General features: G+C 37.0%; 1 long non-coding RNA gene across 2 annotated transcripts in view; it reads left to right on the top strand.

Annotated features, from left to right (window-relative positions):
• The first annotated feature begins 3,414 nt into the window (after positions 1–3,414).
• The window catches only part of LOC136833701 (uncharacterized), a 59,872-nt gene continuing 52,753 nt past the window's right edge, over positions 3,415–10,533 (top strand). Inside the window, exons 1-2 of one of the 2 annotated variants that reach the window (XR_010851569.1) lie at positions 3,415–3,798; positions 8,104–8,303. This is a non-coding gene — a long non-coding RNA (uncharacterized lncRNA). Of the gene's footprint in view, positions 3,799–8,103; positions 8,351–10,533 lie in introns of both variants that reach the window. The other variant, XR_010851570.1, reaches the window with a different exon arrangement.

Genomic DNA, 10,533 nt, shown 5'->3' with positions numbered 1-10,533 from the left:
TCGATGTGGGTGGGGACTGAAGGCTGTACTGCCGCACTGGGGTGGAAGGATTGTGGCGATGCCGAATCCTTCTTCTCTTTGATGCAAAAGTTACGCAATTTTGAAAATGCGTCTAATGCTCTACGTCGTCTGAGTAGACTTTAATCCCAGTTACTTCTCGTCAGTTAACTGTCCTTATACTTTAACGGTAACCTTTTCATTTTCGCATTTTATTAATTTCATCATTCACATTCGACACAAAGGATTCTAATCTATGAATTTCATTGTTGGAAATTTGGCGCTATAATGATCATTTAGGTTTTTAACAAATAGATTTAGCATTGTCGCTTTCTGTATTCGCATTCTGCCAAGAACTTAGGAGAAAGTTTACATGAATGGACGTAAAAGTTTACAGAAAATCGACTTGGTGGAAACTTTCTTTTTGGTTTGTTGTGGCACATAACGGGGAGGATTTGGTATTTGTTTCCGATTACTGTTTCTCAAATCTTTGCGGATATGATTAACAAAGCTTAACTTAAACTTACAGGATACATGCGGTATGTTTATTTGGCTCGTTCTATAAGACTGTTTACATTGTTAACTGTTAAATGATTCGATTGTTTTATTAAGAAATTGGCAACTCTGCCTAACACGGGGTTAAGTACCACGAAAAGGATGAACGAGGAGTGATGTTTGCTTGTGGGATTGTTATGTATTTGCTATTCTTCCTGCTGCTATGACATGAACTGTGATTTTTCGCTGCGATACTTGTTAAGAAGTAGAGCATAAGAAGCTACAAGGAAGTGGAACGGTATCATTAAATAAAACACATCCACTAAGATCCATGTCGGCGAGAAACAACCAAACAAAACATTGGCGTTGGTCTTCTGAGAAGAGGCAAACATCATGTAATAGGAAAACCCACGTACAAGTACAACGGCGGCCAGTTCCAATTCATGTTTTTCAAGGGTCGTTTGGGCTTGGTACCATTTCTTTTTTTTATCTTCAATTGCCTTGTCACTTGAGGATATTAACATAACATGTTAGTTTTTCTTCTTTCATGTCATGTACACATCAAGCTGACTTCAACATCGCTGTCGAAGCTATCAGAAATAAGATGCGTCTTCATATACGTAAGACTATCGTGATTTGAAGGTTTCACCTGGTCACCTTGGGTTAATCTTTCATTTATCTTTTTCGATTGACCTGATTTAGCGCTCTCAATAGCATATTATAACAGGCTAAATGTTGAAAGAACAAATGAAACTGCGGAGTACATTGCCTTATGAAAGGCCCAGAGAACTTTTAATAGTAACTTTAAGATTAATCTGAACAGCTTTAAATATTGGGTCGTACTGAATTTTAAATAATATTTGAAAATGTTTAAATTCTTCTTCTTTAGCAATCTTTTAGGCTCTGCCTTGTACATAGCTATATAAGATGTGTGTGTAAATTCTCCCACAGCGGATGGATTAAAAAAAAAAAGAAGACGATGGTGGCTACCACATTCATACCTTAACTAATCCATATAAATCTTTACTGGTTCAAATCCCAAAACATTGTCTTGCCTTGGAACACTTATCTTGCGATGGTAAAAGCGTCTTGTGATTATGTATAAAATATACACTATATATAGTTATACATAAACACTATATATATATATATAAATATATATGTGTGTGTGTGTGTGTGTGTGTGTGTGTGTGTGTGTGTTTTATAAAACTGTGGATCTTTTCACCCCACAAGAAGCACGACTGGTGTTCTAAATCAAGGCAATGTTTTGGTGTTTGAACCTGGAAAAATTTGTATGGACTAGTTAATGTGAATATGAGTTACTATCGTATTGTTTTTCTGGAGCCATCTGCTGTGGGAAAATCACACACACACATACACACACACACACACACACACATATATAGACACACACACATACACATACATATATATATATATATATATATATATATATATATATATATATATATAATGTGTGTGTGTGGGAATTAGTAATGATACAAGCAAAGCAAAAACGGAAAAGTCTTTAAACAATATTAAAAGGAGTAATAGGTCAATTGAATGGTTGTTCGTTACAGATGATTATTACTCAGTTACAGAATTGCATACCTGCTGATTCTCAGTCCTCAACGATCCTGCACCCCGTTGAAGGTAGTACCGTAAGTGCACCGTACGCGATGTACTGTAGGCATTTTTGAAGGTTGTATGCAGCGTCACCTCGGCCCCTAGCTACATGATGTAACATCCCGTTTTTAGACTTCAGGCCAGCTGCCTAACACCTCTTAACTGTTCCATCTTTAGATCCTTGCACTTCATCCTTTTATTTTCTGGATCTCATAATCAAATGTTCAGCCACTCCAACTCCCTCTTGCCACTGTATCAAGATTCATTTCTAAATCAACCTCTTCCTGAACTGAACTTATACGTGGGAGGGGAAGGAAACCACAAGATTAGTTTCAACTTTGCCAACTTAGATTTTTTGTATAACGGCTTAAAATATCCTTCTCGCCACATGAAGATGTGTTTTTTTTTATTGTCTCTAATGAATGCATGGATTAGGTTCTTTCTTATGAGTAATTTACACTTCATGTCTTTTACTTTTGATTAATTTTCCCTTTTTTTCATTGGGTGAATTCAGTTCCCTGTAATTATGCTATTTGCTTTTCTTAAAAAGTTGAGAGGATCAGTGTTGCCAATCGTCTGTAATTACCCTACACAATTCATGCTTTGTAGTGTGGTAGGGTTGTAGGGTATTCTTACTAAATCTGAGCAAAACGTAAGGTAGTTAGAAGTGTTTGGTTGTTGTGATATTGAGTTTCAGCGGAAGATAATTTACACAAAACCCAGAAAGACAATTTGCTGAAAAATTTCCTAATTCTAACACATTATACATTTACACCTATCACAGAATATCAAACTAGATTGCTTTAACCACTATGGTCGCTTTTGTGCACTATTTAACGTTTTGACGTTTGATTTACAAAGTAGAGGCGGACTTCCATATCTTAATCTCCTTAAAATCAATATAGTCACTCGTTAGGCAAAGATTGTGATGTTGAGAAGGTATGGCGAAAATTTCCACTTTATTTGATGAAGAGGAAATCAGAGAACCAATAATGCATTTAAAAATTGCTGATGATGAGCTAGCATTTAAAAATTTGATAAGTCTGTTTAAGTAAAGAAATTTAACCTGGACACTACAGCCAGCATAATATTTCTGTGTGGGTTTAGAAATGTAGAAAATCAGTAAAGACTATCAGCAAGCTTGCTTATTATTCACATCCTGAGTCGTAGGGGAATGAGAAGACCGGTGGGCAATTTCAGTGCCTGTGTAAGGCGGAGAGGTCTTTGGGGATTGTCTCAATTGAGAATGTGACGTCACAAAACAAAGAAAACCTCTGTTGCTGATATACTTCGCCCATTCTTTATGACAACTGTTGTTCTTTAAGACGGTCCTCTCTAGAACTCAAGCCTGGGATCATTTTAAGGAAGAGGTCTGCCCGGAGATATCGTATATTAATGCATTTTTTTTACTGAACTATGTAAAATGGGTGTAAATGATGCAGAACAAGGAAGATAACTTGAAAATTTATTGTCTTATCTGTACTGCATTTTATACACCCATTCCTATATTGTTCAGTTAAAAAAAAAATTCACTAACAAACGAAAATGAGTGCGGAGCTCTTACTTAGACATACCCGAAGAAGAGGCATATCAAATAGTTTTAAGAAGTTTAGTAAACCAAGGTTGCAAGACCACAAGACCACGAAAGCATTGAAGTCACATGAACCTCTGTTGCACAAGGTCAGTTGAGATAGTCATTTCTACATTGATTTTTAGACCTGAATCGTTCAATTAAGGATACTCTTTAAGTGTTCCCCATACAGGGAGTAGGCTAGTGCCATCAGTGCACCTTATGCGGTGCGGTTCATTGGATATTTCTAAATAATAGCTCTGCATGTACTGTATGGAACGGTTCCGCGAATACGAAAATCATTAGGGAGCCATGTGTTCAAGAAGGGATTGGCTAAGGAAATATAAGAGGAACCGTACTAACCCAACGTACCTTAACCTAGTAGGCCGTGTTACTTAGCTTGGGAGCGAAGCCCCTGGTAAAGGAAACCACTTTTTACAAAAAGTTCCCCTATAACACTGCACATGCCCAATAGCATTCCAGGATGGCCAGCATCCAAAAACATAATCAGTTTTGACGTTAATTATAGGTTAATTACAGTCGACTGACGGAAAATAATGGTAAATTCTTGCTAAGCAACCAAAATACTATAGGAAAAGTCAATTTTACGGGCTGGAGCATCCTTCGGCCCCAGCTGCAGCCCCTCATCCTTTTACTGTTGGTTTGGGTTTTCTTTCCATCTTACTTTCCACCATCCTGACAATTGATTCATAGCCAAAGTGCAACTGCAAGGTTTTTCTCCTGTTAGGCCAGGCTAAACCTTTCAAACCTTTTTACCATCAATTTCCGACTCGGCACCTAATGACCCGTTAGGTCCCAGCTTGGTATTTCTAAGCAAGAGCTCCATGCGGACTGTTACCTTGGAAATTGATTTTTCCTATACATTTAGTGTTGCTGATGAAGGAGGTTGTGTTGTTTGTTGTCGGTCAATTATTGTTAACCTTGTAGCTACCCAACATGGTTGGGGACCCTTTGAGAATGCAGGATTTTGGAAACATTGGGAGAAAGACTGGACTGCCATGTTGTTGTTATGGAATGGTTCCATGCATGTGCAACATAATGCTTAAGAAGGGATTACAAGGAAGTTTATTATAAAAGGAACTATAACCTAACATACCTAACCTAACTCGTGAGGTAACATTGGGGCATAGCCCCCAATGAAGGAAACAGCTTTTTACCAAAAGCTTCCCCATAACACTGCACATGCATGATAGCTTTCCAGGATGGCCAGCGCACAACTTCTGAGGTTAATTACAGTTGACCAGCAAAAAAATAAATGTAAATTCCTAATAAGCAACCAAAATACTATAGGAAAAATCAGTTTCCAAAGTAATACCTAATGCAGAGCTCTTGCTTAGTTCTACCCCCAGTGCTTGGCCTTTGGCCTAAATTCTTTATTTTATTCTATTCTATTCTACTCTTACATGTTAAAAGTTTTAGGTAGTATGCAGACAGAGGGTTTACAATTTACCTGGTCTTCACCCTCCCATCCAGTTGAGGGCGGGGCATCTGAGGTTAGGTTAGGGAAAACATAGGTGTAGTTAGGTCTAGGTCACAGTCATATTCCCCATGAAATGCAAACTCGACTACAGTCAAGAGGATAGCATAGCCTAGATCAGACCATGTGACCCCTCCACCTACGTTGGCTACAAACCTATTAAAGAGCCATAGCTATATCTTAAAAGCTCCAGCATGTTTAGGCCATTTTTTACATGTGAGGTTTTCCTTTTCAGTTGCTTAAAATGTTATTGATATGTGAAAGTAAAGTTGCATGCATAGGCCTGCTAGCCTACTCTTGACTGGCACTTACCCCTTTGAATGCAATTTCAGTCTGTTATTATTTTGATATTAATCTGATATTCATTTTAGATAATGTGCTTGTTTCTGCTTTGTTGGAATGAAAGAGTTTTTTTTATTGAACTGTGTGAACTATGTTATTGTCTGTTGCTAAGTAGACCTTGACAGATGCACCTTAGGTACCTTAAGTTATTGTAGTATTTTGTTTCCACTGATGTTGTCAAATGACAGTCCAGGCCTAATCGTAAGTAATTAATTTTTATTTTTTAAACTGAATTGCTGGGTTTTCTGCAGGAATTGTTAGGTAGTAACCCAGGCCATTGCATGTGTTCATTAATGAAAAGTTTTTGAAGCTTTGCTGTATTTTTTTTTTTTTTTTTTTTTTTTTTTTTTTTTGCAGAAACTATGAATTTCTCATTCTTTTATATAAGCCTGTGTGGTGTCCTTTTCAAGTATAGGCTATAACTTTGAACTATGTAAGTGCTGATTACTATATGGTTTTGGATTTTCCCTATTTGGAAGCAACAGTGTTTCAGAGATTGTTTGTGGTTTTTTAACCTTACAGGCTAATGGCTTAGCAGAACAAGTAGCTTGTTTTGCCAAAATGGTTGATGTACAGTATCTTTTTACCCTCTCGTTAAGAAGAGAGCAGGCTACAAGTCTTCCATCACAGTTACCCTCTGGAGACTTGATGCACTCCCTGATGAAAAATTACATTGAATTTTCCTGCATCAAAAAAAAAGAAAAAACAAAAACTATTTATCAGGAGAGTAGCTGCTAAAAGTTCAGATTTTGAATGAATAAATTTTAGATGTATTTGTAGTTAAGGATGTCTGTGAAGATCCTAGCAAAAGTAAAAGAAGTTTCTCATTAACTAGATTATAATGATCTAATTCTTGACCACTTAGCTGATATTGAACAGTGGCTAGATTCCATATCTCAACCCAACAGTGATGGAAGTACTGTAAGCCAGTAATAGCTGTCAAACTACCTAAAATAACTTGTAAAGCATATGGAAAATCTACTGATAAATTAGAGTTGAAACATTTTTTGTTGCAGCTTAACAACTGTCAGTGTTTGTGGAAAATTGTCTTACTCTAATGAATTCCATATTTGCTCAATTTTTTGTCAGGTTACCTGTCTATGCCAATTGGTAAAGAATTTAGAGGGCATATGAGCCTGCTGTCTACCTGTTATGATGTAAGCACTTTCCCAGGAGTATCTGAGTGTCAAGTTGGAGAGTGACTGGTGTATGTGTCTATTCCTAGGGGCAGGAAACAACCAATCGCAATACTACAATCAAAGACCCCTGATACACCATCCCCTTCAATACCTTGGTTTCAGTACTTAAGTTGACGCTAAATTGCGATAAAGTAAATGCCCTGGTAATGACAAGCGCAGTTTTTCTTGTACTCATATCTCAGCTTTGTGTCCTAACATCAGTGATGGAGGGTCTTTGACAAACCGTTTTGTAAATGTACAGCAAATGTAAAGCCGTTATCGGCCTTTATGTGCTTCCTGTATTATCCAAAGAATTTCATGGTGTAAATATTTCTGACATTGTTACGTACTTATTGGACACAGGAAGTCAAAGAAGTTGTTTGTCAGTGCCAATTGCAAAAGAACTAAAAGGCCATACGAATACGCCTTCTACCTGTTATGATGTAACCACTTTCTTAGGTCCATCCAAGCATCAATATGTAGAGTTCTGAGGTACAGTATAAGTCTATTCCTGGGGGCAGTAAGCAACCAATAGCTATGCTTGCTGATCCTAATTTTTACATTCAATTGCATGCTTCACAGTTGAATGTGGCTGTCAACATCATCCAAGAAGGCTACTCCCTAGCTGAGCCAACTTTGGATTCAAATGGTGAAAGTGTACCCACTGAGGGTTTAGTAGGAGTAGGTATATTACAATTTATTCCTCAATTTTCACATCACCATGTGCATGTTAGGCTATGCTTGGAAAATGCCATTGGACCTTGTTCCTTTTGTAAATGTAATATATTTTTTTACTCAAATGCCCATCAGCTCATATGATCAAGTATCAAAACATCCTAGACTAGAATATTAGGAGGTCCTTCCTCATTAGGAAGACATTCTCAACTTAGTTCACCTCTGTGCTCTCACCTAAGAAATCTTATTATTCTTCAGTGGAGTTCTTGTTCCTTGATAGTTCTGTTGAACAGCTTAGAATCTTAGGTTGTTCAAGAAGAGTCTGATCAATCCTCTCAGTACAACACTGCCAAAATTGAAATGTTCTAAAAGGGAATCACTTTCAAAGATGATACGTACTATATCAATATCCCTTGGAAGGGTGACCTAATAGAGAAGGTTTTAATTAGGAACAGAAGGGATTCCTGACTGCTTATCAGGTAGTATTCCTTAAAGAGCTAGATGATAGAGTTATTGAGAAAATAAATGTTGAAGCTAAGGATTGAGAGGTTTGTTTGGATTCCACATAGGCCTGTCCTAAAGGATGAGGCCAGCATCACCACTAAGATTTGTTGGGCATTTAGCTGTTCTCTGAAAAACAAAAATGCTCCTTCTCTGAATGAAGCTCCTTATTCAGGAGGTAACTTAATGAAAAGTATTGTGAAGTTTTTTCTTAATTTCAGATCTAATGATGTGGTCATGCTGAGTGGCATCACGCAAGTATTCTTAAAAATAATTTTAGGCAAAGAAGACAACAAAAACAGGTGGTCTCTTCATGGAGGAAGATGAGGAGCTGGTTACATACAGGTACAAAACCATAATTTTTTTCTTTAATGCTAGTCCTTTCATCATAAACTATGTTTCAAGCATCATGCTAATCAGTGTGGTGATGATGAGTTTTCATGAATACACAAAACTTTTACATGGACAGCTACTTTGTCATAACTACTCCGGATTTCCAGCTTGCTGAAAGTTAATCCCCCTGTGTAAAGACGGAGGGTTGTATGTTAGGAAAAGTACAAATTACTTTAAAAATTTGTCAGTTTTATATTGAGAATCTGTCATCAGCAGAGTGAAATAAGGTGGATTTTGTCTATGTTCCTGGAACCTGAATAATGAAGAACTTTGAGCTGTCATGATCAAGGATGGAAATCTTGAAACTCTTGGATTTAATTATGTCCTAGGTCTCAAATATTTTATGAAAATTGATTGCATTCAGGTGAAGAATGTGTTGGATCCCTCAGCTAACACCGAGAGATCAGCATCATCTCAAATCTAAAAAATGTTGACCCTCTGGGTCTTTTCTTGCCTGTTACTACAGAGGGGAAACTGCTTACTAGAGAATGGTGAGGTTAAAGCTCCCTTGGGATTGAATTTTACTAGAGGAGACAAAAAGTGTAAAAAACACTGTTCTGACCTCTCGCAATTATCGTCCTTACCCTTGCCTCGATTATGTGTTAATGAAAATTCAGGCAACTCAGTGTGCATCATTTGTTAAGTCTCTAAATCAGCTATGGCTTTGCCATTTATAATGTCTGGTTAGTTAGTTATAAATGATTTGTTTAACCAGACCTCTGAATATAATGTCTGAAATGGCAATTCACAGTTAATGCTCTCAGTATCTTGAGTGCTCTTATCAAGTTGAAAACATTACCAATGCTATCACTGTTGGGGGTTTATTTAGCACCAAAATGCCTACTCATGGTTGTAGTCTCTTTTTCTTCAGTTGGATTAACTGCTGATTCTCAGATTGTGTTACATTGGTTACTGGCAGACCTGCACTACCAAGAGTATTTTCACTCGCAGTTGCATAGAAAATATTTAAGTGTTCTCAGTCAATTTCAGTTACCTCAACAAGAGAAGTCTTTTGTATGCTGAATTCATCAAACAGCTTCCCTTCAGGTTGAATGGTTTGGAGTGGCTTTCCACGTATCAAAGTTCATGGCCAGAAAGTAATCTTTCAACCTGCAGAACTGAATCATTACATTGTCAGTGTTGACCAATTATGTATTGGAACCTTGGTCAACATCAGAAATGTTCTGATCACAACAAACTTTTTGGGATTACCAGTTATGTTTTCAGTTAATATATATACTAAGAAATCGAATGGAGATCCTGATTATTGTGCCAGGTTGTATGGGATATAGGAAATGCAGAAAGTCAGTTTGCTCAGAAGTTATCCTACTTAGAAAATTTGAGTGACAGGAACCTGAAGGAGGTACCAGTTTAAGTTAATTTAGACCTCTTTTTGGACAACATTGGTGTTTTATAGTCAACCGGTAGAATTGGGAAAACATTGAAATATGACTATGATGTGCTGAATTCTGTACATGTTGCTAAGAATCATAGGGTAACTGATTTGTTTGTGGAGTTTTACCATAGAAAATGTAAGCATACTACCATTCAAACTACCTTACATAGTTAGAACAAGTGGGTTTTGGATTCCTAGAATGCAGCAAGTATTAAAAGAATTTTAAGATTTTGTATGACATACAGGTCATCTTTGGGTCAAAGGAGAGAAGGATGAAAATGTTAAGATGTACCTTTTGATATTGACAAATTTAAATGTTAGGGCCATGTACACAGAATTAGTCCCTGACATGTCAGCACCTTGCTTTTTGTTAGCCATTTTAAGGTCTGTTAAACTTTATGGTATACTGTACTGGCACATGTCTATAGTGACAATGCTAAGTCATTTGTAGCTGGTTGTCAATATTTAGAGCAAGCTTTGGCTTGTGATGAATTCAAGGAACATATCTAAAGTTACAGTAGTCAATACAGGTACATCAGAATTCCATTGTACTCTGCTTAGGTAGGTGGAACTTGGGAGACTCTTTAGAACTGTTAGCAATTGTCTGTATAAGACGTTGGCAGATCTAAATATACGTACTTCAAATTGTTATCAGCCATCAATGACATTCATGTGATGATTAACTCAAGTCCGGTAACATACCACTCATTTGAAAATAATTTAGAGGCAATAACTCTCAGTTGTTTCCTCAAATGCAATGCTAATTCCCATTTGTTGTTAAGGCAACCGGAAGAACACTTGTGGAATCAACCTCCTCCATCAAGGGAAAATATCTTACAACAACCTTATCTGTTAGAGATGA

The sequence above is a fragment of the Macrobrachium rosenbergii genome, chromosome 52, assembly GCF_040412425.1.
Source record: "Macrobrachium rosenbergii isolate ZJJX-2024 chromosome 52, ASM4041242v1, whole genome shotgun sequence".
NCBI classification, from domain to species: Eukaryota; Metazoa; Arthropoda; class Malacostraca; order Decapoda; family Palaemonidae; genus Macrobrachium; species Macrobrachium rosenbergii.
Note: the sequence above shows the minus strand (reverse complement) of the source record. Positions and strands in the feature narration are given on the sequence as shown.